At 31.2% G+C, this 19399-nt stretch overlaps 1 pseudogene across 1 annotated transcript; it reads left to right on the top strand.

Moving 5' to 3' along the window:
* The first annotated feature begins 4845 nt into the window (after positions 1–4845).
* On the top strand, positions 4846–15572 carry LOC111291902 (uncharacterized; annotated as a pseudogene). The gene is made up of 14 exons (XR_016345653.1): positions 4846–5220; positions 5310–5348; positions 5441–5589; positions 5761–5836; positions 6483–6708; positions 13031–13090; positions 13179–13288; positions 13380–13427; positions 13509–13718; positions 13987–14088; positions 14200–14330; positions 14579–14717; positions 15178–15312; positions 15413–15572. The product of XR_016345653.1 is annotated as an uncharacterized LOC111291902 (transcript).
* Positions 15573–19399: the final 3827 nt, after the last annotated feature.

The following is a 19399-nucleotide window of genomic DNA, read 5'->3' as shown; positions in this document are numbered from 1 at the left end:
AATCTTTGTAATTTTGTTAAAATTAGGATGTCATGATCTTTCAACTTTTAGAACCTCACAAATTTTTTGAATGTCCAAATTGTGAATCTTTGGATTTAGAGCGAAATTCACCTGCGACATTGTCCCAGTCATTCATCTTCAACCTCAACTCGATCATGGTCACTTTAAACTGGCAACATAGTCCCAATCATCCAATCTTGGCTCAAGTCAGATCATTTTCTTAACTCGTGGCATCGTCTCAATTATTTATTTTTTACCTCGACTCAGTTTTGATTGTTTTATTTTTTTTTTACTCATGGTTTCACCATGGTCACCTGATCTTGGCTCAGTCCAGATTATTTCTTATGACTTGTGGTTTCATCTTGGTCATTTATTTTTGACATGGACTCAGTCTTGGTCGCTTTATTTTTTGACTCGTGGTTTCGTCTCGATCACTTGTTTTGATCTTGGCTCAATCTAAATCATTTTATTTCTTGTTTTACAGTTTAGTCTTAATCATTTTGGCCTACTTTGATCACTTTTTTTTAAAATCTCATATTTCAGACCTAAACAAAATGGATGTTTTTTGTCGTTGTGCAATTCTTACTCCACAAAAAATGCACAAAGAGGGGCAGCTGTAGATATCCCATTTTGTCCGGGTATTTTTTTTTCGAAGTTTAACCGTGGTTGAGAGATTTGTGAGATTTAATTCCAGAATCAATTAACATTTGATGTGGAGAGATTATTGAGATTTAATTCCATAATTAATTCACATTAAAATGATAGGAGAGATTTTTGGGATTTGATTTCAAAATCAATTCTCATTAAGACAAAAATTAAACAAAATCACAGATTTAAAGAGAATTGATTGAGCATGAACCTCTATATAAACTTGTGATCAAAGCAAAGGAAAAAAAGATTATGCAAAAAAAAAAAAAAAACTTTTGAGAGAGAGAAAAAAGGCAAAAAAAAATCTTAAGAAACAAAAAGAGATTATGTAGAACCTTTGGAAAGAAAAAAAAATTTTGTTTAGCAACCAAGAGGTTTTAGGTCCTGGGTTTGATTTATTTAGGTTTTCTAGGATTGGGATTTAGTGTTTTTGGGTTTGAATTTCTGTAGGGTTTTGCATTCCAGGGATTTCTGAGTTTTACTTTCTAGACAATTTGTTGGGTTTTCGAAAATTTCCTATTAGCATTTGGGATTTATTCGTCAATTTTTGAAAATTAGTTAGAGAGAAGACAAAAGAATTATTATTTTAGAAAGAGAGGCATACTCAAATAATTCTAAAAAAAAGCTGAGTGGTGTGACTTTTATACTTCTCCAACACAATACCATTTTGGATAAGTCACGATCCGCGTGTTGACTTGAAGACCCGCGCGTCGATCCGGGTCTTAACCTGATCTGATCCCAGGTTTTTTTTTATTTTTTTTATTTCTAACCCATTTTTTATTATTTGATTTTTTGGTTTTTATTTAAAAAAAAAGAATTATTTCTACCACTGATATTTTTGAAAAAAAATATATTTAAAAAAAAAATCTTTTCGAAAAAAAAGAAAAATCTTTGTAAATAATGTTTTCAAATAATAAATATATAAACAAAAAAAATTGAAAGGTTTTACTGTTCTAATAAAATTAATAAATTATTTGATAAAGCAAAAAAAAAAAAGATGATGATAAAGGCTTGAATAATTCGAAATCAAACTGGCACCATCATTTGGATGGGTGTTTTGAAGGTGTTACAACTTTTTTCATGCGCAATCAACTTCCAAACCTAACCTCTATTTTGTTGATCAGCTTCAATCAGGTGGCCAATCACACCTAATCAAAAAAGACTGGTGGCGACTCCTTCTAATTCATGTCTAGCCATAAGTCTACGGATCTATATGCATCAGCCATGATTTCCTAGCCATTGATCAATAGATAAATTATATACAACCTATTTGCTAATACTATATCCATTTAAAAATACATTTTGACATCTTTTAAAAGGCTAAAAATCTTAAAAAACATTAGCATAATAGTTAGATTACTTACAAACATTTAGTTTTGTTATTATTATTATTTCAACAGTTTGAATTCCTTTACTCATTTAAAATAAATGACATTCATAAAGCATTTAAGTTTCCTAAAAGATTAGCCTAATGTTGGCATAGTTCAAAATGTTGTATCTAGGTTTTAAAACATTAAGAAAATCTTATAAAACATTATTAAAAAGTTAATATACATATTAATTGTTTAAAAAATGAGTTGATTACTAACATCAATTGTATTGTAGATAGTTTAATAACTATATATTGACTATTTGAAAAATGAGTTCATTATTAATGTCATCAATGTTTCCTTACATGCTGTCAATACCAAAAAAACAGAATAATGCAATTCAAGGAATTATCAAGCCAATAGATATCGCATCGTATGAGGATATGCTTTATGAAAATTAGATTTATCTGATTTCAAACTTCTTTGTGAGTGAAAGAAAGAATTTTTACAATATTGTTCCAAATCCTTTAACTATAAACATTTCGAGTATAATTAAAGTTGTTAAATCAACAAAAGTTCTAATTCTTTCCCTTTCTACCATTAAACTTTATGAACTTTCAACAGCTTGAAAATATAATTAAGAAGAATAAGATTTTATCAGGTAATTCTATATAACCTTTAAAAATCAAAATTCCATTTCATACAATACACCCAATATACCTTTAATAAACAAACAAAATCTTTCATTCACAAATGTCATTGAAATCTTTGTCAACATTGGCAAAGTTACAACTACCTTTTTAGGGGAGAGCTTATAAGAAGTGACAAAAAAAAAATACAAGTACTGATATTTGAGTATGTATACTTTATGGAACAAAAAATTTTAAAATAATTATAGTTCAAAGCAATACTTAGTAACAATATAATTGCATGAATGATTTGATTAGAGTAACACTCTAGCGAGATTTTGAATAACAACTAGATGAGAATTAGCTGATGGAAGTGAGGATAACACTATGATCATCTTTGCGTTAATGACTGTTACAAAATTTTTAGATAAAAAATATATGCCCATCTTTAACTTATAAAAATATAGAATGCTAACTGTTAATATGATTAAATTGATAAAAAAACATGACTAATATTTCAATTAAACAGGCTAACTCTCGATATCTACATGGTCTACTTCATTAATTATTGTGAATCCAAATGTTTCAAAAGTAGAAGATCTAAAAAATATATAACTTTTTTTATAAAAAACTAACAATACATTAACAAACTGACTTGTATGATTGCATACAAATGTCTCAGACATAGCCAAAAAGCTAAAATCCTTGAACTCAATGTTACAACAAAATGTCCAATAGAAGAGGAAAAAAGGATGCACAGAGTAACTATTGAGGAACTATTGAAATAAAATCCAAATGATGTAAAGGTATATCAATGATTTTGATACACTATAAAAAAACAACCATAAATGTAGGTTGCAAGTAACATAGATTACATTCATATTTGCAGAACACTAAATTCATATTAGAAGCAAGAACTTTGGAACTTAGTGCATCCCAAAGCTGGTTTTACAACAATTATAGTGAATGCACTCAAACACTAATTCCCATTAATAAGAAATTTTAGTGTATTGAATACCATAAAAGAATGCCCATTCATAGGTATTGGTTTTAAACCTAAAAACTAGAAATGAAAGAAAAAATTATGTTTTCATAGACTAAAATTTATAAAATATGTAGATGCAAATTATGAATTATAGTTGAAGACCACACTGGTATTACACAATTCATGTTTTTTGGCAACCTTGACAAACGGTTGGTCCAAGGATCTATCATGAGCCTTTTACTATGACAAATGAAAACCCTTTCATCCTTCCAAAACTATTGAAAGAGCTACAGAATGAAAAAAAGATTTTCAAGTTTCCATTACCAAACAGTCAATTGAAAAACAAGGTTTTCAAGACTCCATCAACATTGTCTTCCTTCCAGATGGTATTGAAGCAAAACAAAGATTGCTAATGTCCGTTTCAGCAAATACAAGCACACATAAACAAGAGCAAGAGTTTGATGAAAAATTACCTCAGTCACCAACACAAAACAGCATCCTTGAAGATTTGTTTAATGAAGAATCACCAACAAAGAAATGAAAAACAAGGTAAAATCCACTTAACTTCATATATACTATTCACAAATTGAAATTTGTATCGGTTCTTCAATTAATAACTCAAACTCATATGAAATTTATGTTATATTATTCACAAACATCAATAAGAAAGGAAAAGGAAAAAATCAAAGTATGAAGGTGCTGTAACAAATAAGAAAGAACATTACTTGCAAACAAAACACACACAACACATTAATTCCAATTCAAAACCCTTGCATATGACTCAATACTTTTGTTATTTAATTTCATAACTTTGCAGGATACCATAGCAAAAAAAAAAGTAGTTTAATTAAGTATTTAAGCAAATATACATATGTTATTGTATTTAATTTACATTTTCAAATTTTATATATGAACAACATATACGACTTATCATATAATTAATAGATCATTAACTTATACCCTAGTGTTATCTATAAATTCAATTAATTGATAATTTTAATCTAGACTGCAGCAACACATGAGAAACTGCCTAGTTATTACTATTTTTTTATATTATACCATTAATAATATGAAAAAAGAAATTAGTTTGATTGAATTTATGCCAAACAAACTCAATAGTCAATAGTAAAAAAAGAAAAAAAACCCTTCTTAAGCTGGAAAAATAAGTGAAAATTAATACAAAAAAGTGAAAAAAGAATAGGCCTATCAGCCCAAATCTCAATCAACGGGCGTTTTGGACTAGTTAAAAAGGCCGTTCAACAGTCAACGCAAAAAAGGGTTTGTGAGTAAAAGCCCAGTTTCCTACCAAACAAAACTTTCCAACGGAACCAAACACGAGAGATCAGTATTGATCTGATATCGTCGTTAATTTCCTCTTGCGCTTCCGTTACCATACATCGATTTTTTCTCTTTATAGTTGGGGTTTCGATACTCCGATTCTCTTCTCAAACATGTGGCACGAAGCTCGGAGGTCAGAGAGGAAAGTCCACGACATGATGGACGCGGCTCGAAAGAGAGCCCAAAGACGACCCATCTTCTTAGCCAAAAGACGCGGCGATCCTCAACAATCCATTCAAGTCATCGGCTCTCGCTGCCGTGTCCACCGCGACGATGCTCTCTATCACGCCACTCAAGACCAGCGAGGCCTGTAAGTTAATTAACCAATTTTCTAGAAATTAGCTTATTGATATTTCATTAAATATATAAAAAAATTCCATTTATTCCATATTTTTACAGGATTCCTTGGAATGGAAAACAAGACGTTTTAATTGATAGGTATTTTATTTTCTCTTTTGTTTTTTTAATTATTGACAACGTTTTAGATAAAGTTTTTGTTCTTTAGAATTAATTATTCGTTTATATTTTAGATTTGATGGCCGAGCTCTACTCGATTTTATTCGGGAGCCAGGGATACGGCATTTTAGGAATCAAGAGAAATCTGTAGAAGAAGAAGAAGTAGAAGAGTTTGTTAATTTTGAGCGTTATTGGGATTTAATTAAGCACCGGCGTAGAGGATGTCGGTACTTTTTTATTTCTCTGAATTGATAAATTGTGTGTTTTTTTAGTTTTCCTTGTTCGTTTCAAATCCCTTTTATTGGTTGCATTGCAATATAACATATAAGGATAAAGTCAGTTATAAGAATAGCGATTAACTATCGAATGAGCTGAGGTTTATTTCTTTTGACAGTTATGGATGAGGAGGTTTTACAACATGTGAATCTCGAAATGGAGGCAAAAGTTATTGCACCGTTTCAATCAGACAGGTTTTATTTTTTTTATTTTAAAACTTTTGTGCCCATTTGATAAGATGGATGATGCATGTGATAGTACTCTAGTTAAATTTTTTTGGATAAATTTATTAGGTCTGTCTTATATGATGTTCTAACAATGTTTGGTGCTCGTAAAATATTTTGATGCATTCTGCATAGGGTTTTTGGGTGATCTTAGACATAGAGTTAAGATGATGGTTGCAATAGATATTTTGCTCAGTGTTATGCTATTCAGAATCAAATGTAGAAATATGTTAGCTTTATAGAAGATCAAAGTTTACAAACTTGGCTTGCTTCTTTTTTTCACTTCATATGGTTTTTAGAGATTATCTTTGATGGGTTTATTCTTTGACTTAGTATTCGATTTATTGCAAAGTATGATACATTCATTTTTTTTGTCAATAATATTGTTGCATATATCATGAAGATTTACTTGGTGACCTGCATGAATAAAGTATAGCGTAGACTATTTCTAAAGGAGATGGGTGTGCTTCATTTAGGTGTCTTTGGCATGTGTAATATGATTGTGGTTATAATTTCCTCCAAAGTGTCTCGTTTGCTGCTTTTACCGATGTAATATATCTGACTGCTTTATGTGGTTATGTTGTTTGTTTCTTTCTTTTTTTGGTATATTTGACAGAGCACAGCCTGCACAACAAGCTAATAAAAGTTCGTATTCTCAAGTTGGGTTCTCTTATGATGGAAATGGGAAAGAGGAAGTTCATTTTTCAGATGCGGATTAAGAAGATGAGGAGTAGGAGGAAGATGATGATGAATTCAACAGTGATGACAGTAATGATGAAGGAATGGATCTAATAGCGAAAGAATTTGGAGTGAAAAGGTATGGTTGGCTTGTTTATATGGATAAATAATCTTTAAAGATAGATTTGGTTTGAGAAAAATGATGGTTTGAGAAATATGAAAACAAAGAAAGGTTTGTTTACACTTTGAAAAACATATTATTTATTTAGTACCAAAATATAAAACTTAAGAACATGTACTAAATAAATCTTTTTCAAAATCTTGATCAAGTTTATTTAGCTTTAATGTTTTGTCATTTCAAAATAAGGATTAATTCAAGGCTAACAATCTCCCCTTTTTTGATATGACAAAACTTAAAGATAAATTTGCTTGATGAAAAACTTTCTTTGAAACATTTAAGATTTTGAAAGATATTTTGGAAAACTCCCCCTTAAACAATGCATGGCAAAACACCCCCTCAATTTATGCATCCTAATCCAACACAACTTAACAAACATATGCTAGTCAAATATATGAAATAAGCACAATCAAACATATGCATGTCAAGCACAAGCCAATTTGTCTATATGATATTTTTTTTCCTTTTTGTCATAGCAAAAAGGCATGGGCAAATTAATGAGCAAATAAACAAAAAGAGGCATCATTAACCAATATATTCATAAAGCATTTCTCTTTTTTGTTTATGCTCTTTATATCAAATGTTTAAACTCCTATATCAATTGCTATAAGCATACAAGAAGAGATATCTCTAAACTTTCTCTCCTTTTTTATCATTTCAAAAGAAAGAGAAATCAATTCAAGGCATGGGACAAAGTGCTTGATACCAATAATATCAAGAGTATTTTGAATGCATGTAATCAAGTGTAATATGCACAATGAAGTTCACATACATGTATTCTAGCACAAAAACATAATAGTATAAATGTATTCAATTTTAGCATTTTAGCACAAGTCATCAAATTTACTACATGAAATTTATGAGCAAAGGATAATGAATGATATGCAATCTACTCATAAATCATGTTAGGATAAGATGTGCTTAGAACCTAAAACATCAATAACAATTAAGTATAAATTCAAGCACATGCATACAAGCTCATACCAATTGTTAAGGATATCAATTGTTAAAGATATGTCATCAGGAAGCATACCAATTGTTATCACAAAACAAATCAAGCAAAATTGTATTATAAAATTTTGCCTCATTTTCAAAATAAGGATTAATCAATTTAAGGTACACACAATTTTGCATGAAAGGTACAGGCTATATCAAGGATAGGCACATAAACAAATGTCTATAAAAGTTAAAAAAAAGTTTAGCAATTTTGATATCAATTGTTACCAATTGTTAGCAATTTTATTCAACAACTTTCATAAAATAAACATACTTCAAGCATATGAAATATTTATTCAATACATGCATAAATGATAGTAGTAATATTTCATAAGCTGTCATATCCAAACAAGAACCAAAAGCTCATATGTATATAATAAATCATAAGTACTAATGAGCAATGAGGTTCAATTATCATCATATCATAACAAAGATTATATAAGCATGATTCTCCAAACATGATGAGCACATATGCTATAGCAAAGAAATAATGAAAGCATGATTATTCAATTATAATCTAAATTATTTCAATGCAGAGCAATGTAATTAATCTAAGCATATGCAAGTAATCAAACATATATTTATTTCAAACAAAATCACACAAGCATATGCAAGAACATTTCAAAACATGTATAGCAATATACCAAAAAAAATGCAAACCTTTAGACACAATATGGTACATGCTATCTCAATGGACTCAATCGATGAACATGTTTAAAGAAATTAATCTATTTAACTCATATTCATGTGCAAAGATTCAAAAGAATATTCATGCAATTAAAACTATTAATCAAAGCAATCAAGAACTAGGCATGAATATTAATGAAGATGAATTAATCAATCCAAGCCTTAAAAAAATTAGAATAGTATCTACCAAGTGGCTTGGTGATTAATTTGTGTAATGTGTTCATATATTCAACCACAAAATCATATATTTGCACATATTAAAGCAAGCATGTATATATATTCAAACTCATACATCATATCATAAAGTTGATACATTTACCTCCATCAATGTCAAGGTTTGTTGTTGTGCTCATTTGGCTTTGAATTCTCCAATCCACATCATTTGAGCTAAGTCTTTGATGTACTCGGGTTTGATAGATGAAGATGACATGTTTTGCTTGCTATACTTGAAATTCTAAAAATGTAAGCTCATCTATGCTCATTTCAAGTTCTCCTAGCATAGACTTAGAAAAATTTTTTCACAAAAGATTTTCATTAGAAGTATCAAGAAAATCAATTGATCAAAATTATACCAATCGTTAGAAAATAATTCAATATTCTAAGTCATTATATGCAAAAGAAAATTTATTCACTAAGCATAAGTTGTCAATTGCAAGGGAGAGATATACTTAAGTTAGAGGTCATATATCAATTTAAACATCAAATAGCACAAGAATGGCACTAAAGCACAAGTTCTCATGTAATGTGCAAAAATCAAACCTTTCTAGATCATTTAGAAATATTGAACACAAAGAAGACATATTTAATATTCATATATATTCAATAAATCATCAAAGAATATGCCAAAATAAATTTTAGGTCATATGGAAACTAGAAACTTAAAGAAGACATATTTATAATAAAAAACATATTCAAAAAAATTTTAGCACAAAAGCATAAATATGTTTACACAAATTATAGGTCATAATCAACAATGACTCAAGTTAAAAATAAGCATCATAAGAAAATCACTCACTTAAGTCATGTTGAAAGAATGTCAAGTCAAGAAAAATCACATTTATCATATATGCACGAACTTGACAAGAACAATAGATGAACCAATAACACATATCATTTACAAGTAAGTAGTTCATCATATTTAAAATCACAAATAAGAAATATATCAATTGAGCACAAGATCCAAAATATTTCACAAAATTAATAAAACATTTTAAGAATAAAAATAAACATATTTCACAAAATATCTTTCACAATCAAGAGATAAACAATTCAAGCATTTTAACCACAAGCATTAAGGTCAAATTGAATTAATGATCATACAAGCATATATCTTGACCAAGACTAGAGATGAACCTAGAATCAATATATTCCATTTAAGCACATAATGTTCATCAATTCATCAACACAAGAGAAGAAATAAATCTTGAATTAATAAGGATAAAGAATTAAAGCATATTTCAAGATTATTTCATAAGAAATCAAAAGATGAACAATCAAACAACAATATTTATAATTTAAGCACAAGATGTTCATAAATTTATAAATCAAGAGTTATAACAATTTAAAATATGACAATCAAGTTTAAATAATATTTCACAAGATCCAAGCATTATAAACAAATTGAGCAATTTTTAAACATCATGGTCATTTATGCTAAAATCATTCAAACAAAGATATTTATGCAAAATAAATGCATGTGCAATTCAAGCTCACATTTTCTCAAGTAAAATCGGTATATTCAAGTATATCAATAAAGCATATACCAATATCCATTAAGCATCCTATGTCTAACAAGAATAGCAAACAAATTTTTCATAATCAATCAAGCATCCAAATTTCATTAAGAATAGGTAATCAAATTCAAATATTCTTCAAATAAAAGTTTAGAGGTTACCCATCTCCATTGTATGTTTAGAGTATTTAATCTTCAATCTCACATTGTAGCTCTTTACTCTAGCACACCTATAAGAGACAATCTCATTTGATTTTTGGTACTCAAATTGCTTTGGGTCCTTGAGAGTTAGTCACCAAGTCTCTTGTTCCTTTTGGAACCCATACTTCCCTAATTCTAAATGAAACTTTTCTTCTAATAGGACAAGTATGTGTAATATGACCATGAAAATTACAAAAATTGTATTTAATCATTTTATTACTTAAACTCTTGTTTAAAAGCTCTTGTTTTTCAATCATTAAAACTTCAAATTTCTTTCTCAATTCTAAATTCTCTTTTTCTAGAATTTCATACTTATTTTGAGAGGTTTCAAAATCTATTTTCAATTTTTTATTTTCTTTTTCCAAAGCATTTTTTGCATTCATTAAAAATTCATTCTCTACATTTAACTTTGAAATCATTTTCTTATATTTCCTCTTCATTGATTCACATTCAACATATAGCTCATTATAAGCATATTGTAATTCATCAGAAGCATATGAATTTGAATTAATAGAATTAGAGGTTACCTCCGGATCTTCAAGAGCCATGAGACATGATGCATTTCGGTTGGATTGTTGTCTTTTATATATTTCATCCAACTTCTCTCATATCTCATTTGAGGTTGGACACTTTGATACCAAGTTGAATTTGTGGGAGTCAAGAGCTCCATATAGTAAACACTTGGCCTTGACATCATTCATCACTTGCCCCATGTATTTTGCATCATTTGAAGGAGTTTCAAGCCCTTTTACAAACATTCCAAGCTCTAAAATCTTGGGCCATAATGAACACCTTCATCCTCCTTCTCCATTCATAAAATTCAAATTTATCAACGATAGGAACTTTGAGGACTTCCTCACCATCTTGGAACCAAAATTGAGCCATATGATCTTTTCTCAAGGTGGTTAAACCTACAAAAAGAGACCAAAGCTCTGATACTAATTGTTAGCTTTATAGGTTAGATGGTGATCCAAGAGGGTGGTGAATTGGATCTCTCCAAATTCTTCCCAAATAATGATTTCAACATAGTTGAATGAAAATTAAGACAACAAGTCCTTTTGATGAAAATATAATGAAAACAATAACAATTAATGAACTTAAAATCAAATATGAACAATAATAAATTATAAGGAGATAGGGATAGAGAAATCAAATACAATGATTTATAGAGCTTCGGTCCTTTTCCATAAGGCACCTAATCCTCTCTTTTGGTTGTCCACACCAAGGCTCCAATCTACTATGTGTTGAAGATTACAAACAAGCTTCTCAAAGCTTTACAAACTCAACACTACACATTCTTAAGGGTTATCCTCCCCCTTAAGCTTACAAGCACACAATACAAATTTTTTGAAGTGTTTTGCAAACTTTAAGAACCTCTCAAAGGTTGGGTGTTTGCTAATTTGAAGTATACAATAGTATAGACAAGAAAATGATGAATGAACAACAAAAATAATTTGGATACAATAAATGCAAAGATATAGACTTTGAAGCTCTAAAAACTCTTGATTATTTGAGAGAATGAAAATATTGCTTGTTGGCTCTTACTCTCTTGATTAATCTATTTTGTTGGTGTGGTGGAGTGCCCAATTTATAGAGAAATTGAGGAACTAGCCGTTGAAAGTGTTTGGAAAGTGAAAGTAGCCGTTGAATCCTTGATAAAGTAGCCGTTGAATCCTTGATAAAATAGCCGTTGGAGTGATTTTGGCCTTCAGGGGATCGATCCCCTCACTTAGGGGATCGATTGGTTCATGTTTTGAACTAATTTCTCTTTGAAAATAGCCTAACCGATCGATCCCTTTTGTAGGGGATTGATCCCTTTTCTAGATTTTCGGTCATGGGAGCATTCTGTTTGAAAACCAATCGATCCCTTCTAAAGGGGATCAATCCTGTCTATGCTAGGTGATAGTTTCCTGTTTTGCACTTTACTTACTAATTTGATCATAACTTGAGTTATGCAAATCCAATTCACAAACCGTTTGAAGATTTAGAAGCTAGACTTAAAGAGCTTTCTATCCATATAAAGTGCGTCACCTAATTCACTGTGTACGAATTATAGTAAATTTTCAAAGTTACCCATTGTGCAATTTTTTTGACAACTGCAATGTCTAGTAAAAATTCAAAATCTTTTCTTAGAAAATTTGGATTTTGATTTTGTTTGATCCATTAGAAAGTAGACTCAAAGAGCTTTCCAACCATATAAAATTCAAATATTAAAATTTGTGAATTAATACAAAAAAATAAAACAAGTTCAATGTTGAAAAATTTTATTCTCGTAAAACAGCTTTCTTAAGTTAATCTATTTTCCAAAACCAATATTATCAAATTTGTATTATGTCCAAAATGAATAAGTTCACTTTAAAAAGAACAATTGGACTTTCATTTAAGCTCAAATAAATAATCTTTAAAAATAGATTTGGTTTGAGAAAAATAATGGTTTGAGAAATATAAAAACAAAGAAAGGTTTGTTTACACTTTGAAAAACATATTATTTATTTAGTACTAAAATATAAAACTTAATTGTTATTGTTTTCATTATATTTTCATCAAAAGGGTTTATTGTCTTAATTTTCATTCAACTATATTGAAATCATTATTTGGAAAGAATTTGGAGAGATCCAATTCACCCCTTTCTTGGATCACCATTTAACCTATAAAGCTAACAAAAAGGTATTGTTGGCTTTTTTATGTGGAAAAAAAAGCAAAAGAGGAGGAAAAAAGATAGAAAGAAGTGATCAAAGACGATCCTACAATTGTAAGTTGAATATAAGACATGTTGGTTGTAGTTACATTTTTGTTATTTAAAATATGTTGATAACAAATCTCAAATTTTGATCTTTTAGAGGAAACTAAGTCGCAAAGAAAGGAGAAAAGCTTCTCAAATAGAGAGGGAGAGAGAAAGAGAAGCCGCAAGGATGACCGTAACACGAGTACTCCATAATGATCCCTACGGGTACAGAATTTGGAAGATCTCTGATACAAACTGGTATAATTGGGTGTGACATCATGCCTACAGTGTTGATGCTTTCCTTTGCCGCATGCAGGGAATTTAGGTGTAGTCCGACCTATGAGGCTTATCCACGTTCTAGGAGGTATACTCTAAGCTTGATTTCTCTTAAAGCTGTTATTTTGAGGCACAGAAGAGGAATTTATGTACAGAATTTCCCATTCAGGTGAAGATCAAGATCACATTCACACTCTCCATCATACTCAAGGCGTCATGCTTGTGGAGGTTATTCTGATGATTCTCATAGAAGTAACCTAAAGGCTCCAAAAATAGAGTATATTACAGAGTTTGGGGGCTCTGGCGACGGGGATGGACCAAAGCTTGAAGGGTTTTCTCCGCCATCATCTCCTCCATCCCATGCTGATATCTTGAACCGGTAAGAGCACTCAACCTTTAATTCTTGCAAAGATAGATTAGACAGTCTTTGAACTGCTGCAGCTTATCCCAATTTTGTTGCCTGAGGCAAACTTTTCCGGTTTAGAATAGATCTGCCTTAGGGTTATCAGCATAACTGGCAAGAGAGAGTAGGAAGGAGGCTTCCCTTCTGAAGCTCATATTTTTCCTGAAATGGAATTTGTGTGAATGATTCCCAATTGCATGAAACCATGAAAATGGGCATATCTACCGCTTCTCCTTTCCTGCAGGCCATCATCTGGTCACATATTTGTGGCACTTCATGTTGATCCTGCATCTGGTGTGTCTCTTGATAAAGAAAAGAGCGGTAAAGTGTCAAAACCAGCAGTTAGGTATGACCATAACTTTTGCTTCTATGATTACATCTTATCAAAAAAAGATTATTTTAATATATATTTTTTTGAGTTGCCCTTAATTTAACAATTTTATTTCCTTTCTGGCAGTGCATCATCAGCATTAGCAAAGTTGACAAAGGCAAGTACATCTGGAGGACCCTCAAACATGGCCTGGTTGTAGAAAGAAACTCCTCAGGAGCGGCTAAAAAGGATTATGAACAGACAGTTAAACAAGCAACGTATGACATAAATGATATTTGTTTTATGCAGCTGTTGATTCAATGATATCTTCTCATGCTTTGTTGGAGTTCTAAAGGAGTTATATAGTCCTTTTCTTATCAAGTTGTGTTCTTTCTAGATTTTCTTTAGCTTTTTACTTTATCTGTAATTTAACTTGGAATAGAAGAGAGAGGCAGTAAGTTGGTACAAGAGGGTTTCTGCCTGTATTACTTGTATTTATGGTTTGATAAGCTGATTGCTTCTATAGTTAAGAAAGACACTGCTGCAGAAATGGCTAAGAAGCAAGAGCAGGAGTGCCAAATACTAGAAAAACTTGTAGAAACAAGCCAATTAAGTTGTCAAAGGCATCACAGCTGCAATAGGAGCTACAGTCACTCTCCAGCAAGGTATATATATATATATTGGAATACTTGTGTCTTTGTGTTATGGCTTACGATGAATATTTTTTGTGGGAGACTAATGTCTCCTTGCAAACCAACCAAAGATTTGTTGGTTAATTTATTTGTTGTGAGGGAACAGGGAGTCATTCGCTGTAGTAGCATGATACACAAAACAGGAATCGCTTCCTGAATTTTGAACAAAATAAATATCCACAAACTTTTACTGGGGACTGGGAGGTCAAGAAGTTTGCAAAATTATTGACGTTTCTATTGTCTTTTTTGTGCTTTTTCCTTTTTCCATGTTAAAGATTTGATTGTGTTATTTTCTTCTCCAAACAGTTAATGTTTTGTTGGGTTATTCCTGATATTGACAGAGCAATTATGTAATTTAGCAATAAGATAAAATTTGTTGTGGCGCTATCTTATCAACGTTGTATCCACATGGTGAATAATTTGTTCACTGCAGAAGATATCGACGGAATAGAAGTCCAAGTAGGAGTAGGAGTTCTCGAAGATACTATTCTTGTCCACAATCACGTTCACGATCTAGGTCCCACTCTTACTCTTGCTTCCGTTCTCGTTCTAATTCCCTCTCACCCAGGTGGTTATGTTGGTCTGAGAGTCGGACTTTTCTTGTTGCGGGCAGGGTATTTGATATGTGTAAATATTGGAGGCTGATTTAAAGTTTTATAAAATTGCAGGGTAAGAAGCCGTTCAAGGTACAAAAGGTGATAGCTGCAAATGTTGCAGGCAGGGTATTTGATATCTATGTGATGCCGTGCTGCGGTGCTACTGCCGCTTTTTAGAATATTTGCCAAATGCTGTAGGGTGTTTTAATCACTTATTATATGTTCTTTTTAATCTTCTCGATTAAATTGCATAGAGTATAACAAATAGGGCTTTCGATATACTTGATATCTTCTTCTTCTTCTTTCTTTTTTTTTTTTTCTAAGTAATTTGAAAATGACTGTTTTGAATCATTTAGCATTCTATTTGGAAATAAAATAAGGGAAAAAGGAAAAGGGAAAATTGTAGTAAGATGATAATAATGGTGGGGTTAAGGCCCAAAGTTTCTCTTACCTCATTCTCCCTTTAACTAAACGTCGAGTATCTTTCAGTGCTGGTTTGGTTTTATGGTGGATATCAGTTTGTAGTTTTCCTTTTTCTTGTAATAAATCATACTGACAAATATGAAGCCTGGAAGAATGACTGCTCACGATGAACAACTTGGCAGAGAATATCCTACCTGTGAAATATAATTTTGTAATCGCTAAGCTAGGAGCAGGAGGTTTGGTTGAGAAGTATAATTTGAACAAACTCGAGGTCTAGAGGTTCACTATACCTTCAAATTTTTGTTACAGTATTGTTTTGAGAGTAAAAAAAAGAAGGTTTTATTTATTGTTAAATAAATGTGGACCCTGAGGACTATGGCCAAACACTTGTATATGCAAAGCCGACTTTTTCAAGTTTCAAGTATATTATGTGCCAAGCCGAGCTCGGCTCGTTTTCATCCTTGGTTGATAGATATAAGTCAAGTCAATTGAGACGTGGACAATGGAACCATAAAGGGGACTGGATTTAGGTGATGTCTTGTGGTTGGAGTACACAGTTACCCCACATGCCGGTTCTAAGTGTCGAAGGGCCATTGTCGAGGGTGTCTTGAGACTAATCTTGAGGTGGGATATTCATCAGTCTCACTACACTAGTCCTTGATCGCGATTGGAGTTGGATCTCTTCAATAAATAAATCATACTAAATGTGCATTCATACCTTTAGTGGGAAAAAAAAATGAAGAATTTTAATGCATCATGCAAATCAATAGTAGTTAAAATTTTCCACTTCCCATTTCCTACACCACTTTCAATGTGACAAATCAGTAAATTCATTTTGATTGCTCGTTAGAAAACATGGGATTCCTTCATTTGTAAAAAAGAAAGATGGAAGGAGTTGGATTCTCTGAAACCTAAAATAGAGATATCGATGGAGTTTGTATGGACGCGACTGCAACAGATACTCAAATTTAAAGCATTTGAAGATGTCGCACGCCTTGTGGTTGATTTATGCAGTATATGGACAATTGTACCACATGGCCTTCTATGTGTGGGTGACTTCGGAAGAGTGTGCTGCACCAATTGGTTAAATCCAATTACAAATGAATTTAGTGCATACTTTATGTCAAGTTTCAACAATTAAAGATAGATAAGATCTTGAGATTGTAAATTATTCTTAACATTGGATAGATTCTGTCACTTCAAGATCAAAAGAGGGTGTTCAATTTCAATTTAGACGGTGTATACGCAAAATAAGTCACGTAATTGGATAATGTATTTCTCTCACTCATAATTTAAATTGAACAACCGCACTGAACACCATTGCCATTCAAGTTTTTCTTTTGCTGAATTACTAATCTGATATTGATAAGCACTAATGGGTGGCTAACATGACATGACTTGGGGAAAATGAAAACTTGTTTTGAATTATGAATGATTTAGATCATTTCAGTGGGACTCGAATGGTCCATGACATATGACTTGAAGGTGCCAAATTATGAAGTAACGCAGCCATGAATAGGAACTTTGCTTAGTCATGTTTAAGTTTCATAATATGAATCTAGATTCTTCTGGTCTTGACATTGTCTAAACCCCACCAACTAAGCAAATACTACCTAATTTTTAAAGCACAAATTTTTTTTACTAAGTGGTAAAGCGTTTTTGGATTTGTTCCAGTATATTTGTCTCTTTTCCAGATTAATCTCAATAAATTTATTTACTTTAGATTTAATGAATTTATAAAAAATTACTTTTTCGTAACCTTCCAACGAATTTAAAACTCAAGCTTTATCAAACCATCTGTTAGTTAAAACACAGACCCTTTCATCCATGCAAAATCAACTCCGAAGAAAAAGGTCTGTGAAAACTGCAGAGTTATGTTCATTTAATTAAAGTTATCAAATTTAACTCTAAAGCTAGGAAAAGTGTGGAAGGATCGAAGTTGCCCCTACATGTCTATCATCTATCTGTTCTGTGAGACTGCTGCCCTTTTAGTTTTTCCCGTGCGAATCTCGGATTTGTTGTTTCTGTCATGATGATCTAAAGTAAAATTCTTCTTTCTTTTTTATATTTTTGGACGAATTAAAGCAAAGCAAAGCTATCAAAAACTTACAATTGAATCCACCCTTCATTCCATCCTTATCACACGCACGCGTCTCCTCTCTCATGAAAGAGATGCCCTTCTCTAGCTTTAGCCAGCCACAAATATTCACACCCTTTACTTCCCTCCTATATCCTAGCTATTGATTCAGATTGCTCACAAAAAGAAAGAAAGAAGAAAAAGGGTCATCACAGATGAAATTAATAAAAAATAATCTGACCACCACACGAGAGACATTTACTTTAATCAAAGTTTAATCCAATATATGGGTTGAGAAAATAACATGTCGGTAACATTTATATAAAACATTTCAATCAAATATGAGTTTTTTCTTATAAAAGATTTAAAGGTATTTTCGAATTTTTTTTTAAATTTAATCTGCTCTTCTAAGGTTTTTAATATATGTTTCCTCGTATTAACTTGATACATTCAGAATTTTATTCTCCATTGAAATATTCCTACAAAAATTAAATCCTGATTGACAAGTAAATGAATTCAAGGATTTGTGTTTTCCTTGCTGTTTTCCCTACTAACTAGGTCTTGAACCGAAAGCTTTGTTTGAAAATGCACTTGGTATAAAGAATCATATAATATTGGCTTTATTTTCACTAAAATCATTCTTTATAGAAGTAGCCTTGATAATCAAGCACGTCTTCAGGAGCCTTTTTAGGTAATAAATTAACATTTAATTTTAGCTTTATTAAGATTTAATTAAACAATGAAGCAATGAATCCCAATTTTTTTTTCTTTGTTAAATTAACCACTTGTACTAGGCTTTACCTGCCAAATTATTCCTAGAAAAGCTCTCCTAGCTAGCTCGCAAAACCGCCCTTAATCACTTAATTTGTTTAATTAATAATAATAAATCAGGAAGCACATGGGATGGTGCATCTTTTCTTTGATTAATTTAAGTTAATTAACCATAAACTTTTATCTAACTGTTTATAAAATAATATGATTAATCGGTAGGTTAGATACTTGGATCCTTTCCTTGCCCTACAAAATCGTAAATATTCTCCAAAGCAGCATGCATATTCTCACCTTATATAATTACCCAATATCATATTATATTATCATTATAATCATCACTCACCTGTGTGAATTCAGTTATTTTTTAATCGTATCTCTTCTTTAACTACACCTTCAGTTAAAAAATGATGATTTGAAATCAATTTTTATTTTTTTTTTTAATTTTCTATCTCTTTCTCACGTCAAACATGATGTCAAATCCTATATTCATTGCCAATTTGCCATGCCTAAAATTTTTGAATCAAATTGAAAATGATGGCAATGAGAATTATGTGCTCGATACAAGCTCGTCCCATTTGAGATATGTTTGGACTTGAAAGCATAACATATGAGGCTATTTTTGTTTAAGAAATGGTTATGTCCATTCCCCCATCTGATCTAATTTTGACATGGGAAAGATATCATCAATATTCACTAAGAAGGATTTTTAGAATTTTCGTTGGGGGTATGCATGGATATGCGTATATTGACAAGTAGTGGATTCCCTAACAGGAACCACAGGATTGATC

This window comes from Durio zibethinus, chromosome 10 (genome assembly GCF_047325235.1).
Source record: "Durio zibethinus cultivar Kanyao isolate XHJ-2024 chromosome 10, ASM4732523v1, whole genome shotgun sequence".
In the NCBI taxonomy this organism is placed as follows: domain Eukaryota; kingdom Viridiplantae; phylum Streptophyta; class Magnoliopsida; order Malvales; family Malvaceae; genus Durio; species Durio zibethinus.
Note: the sequence above shows the minus strand (reverse complement) of the source record. Positions and strands in the feature narration are given on the sequence as shown.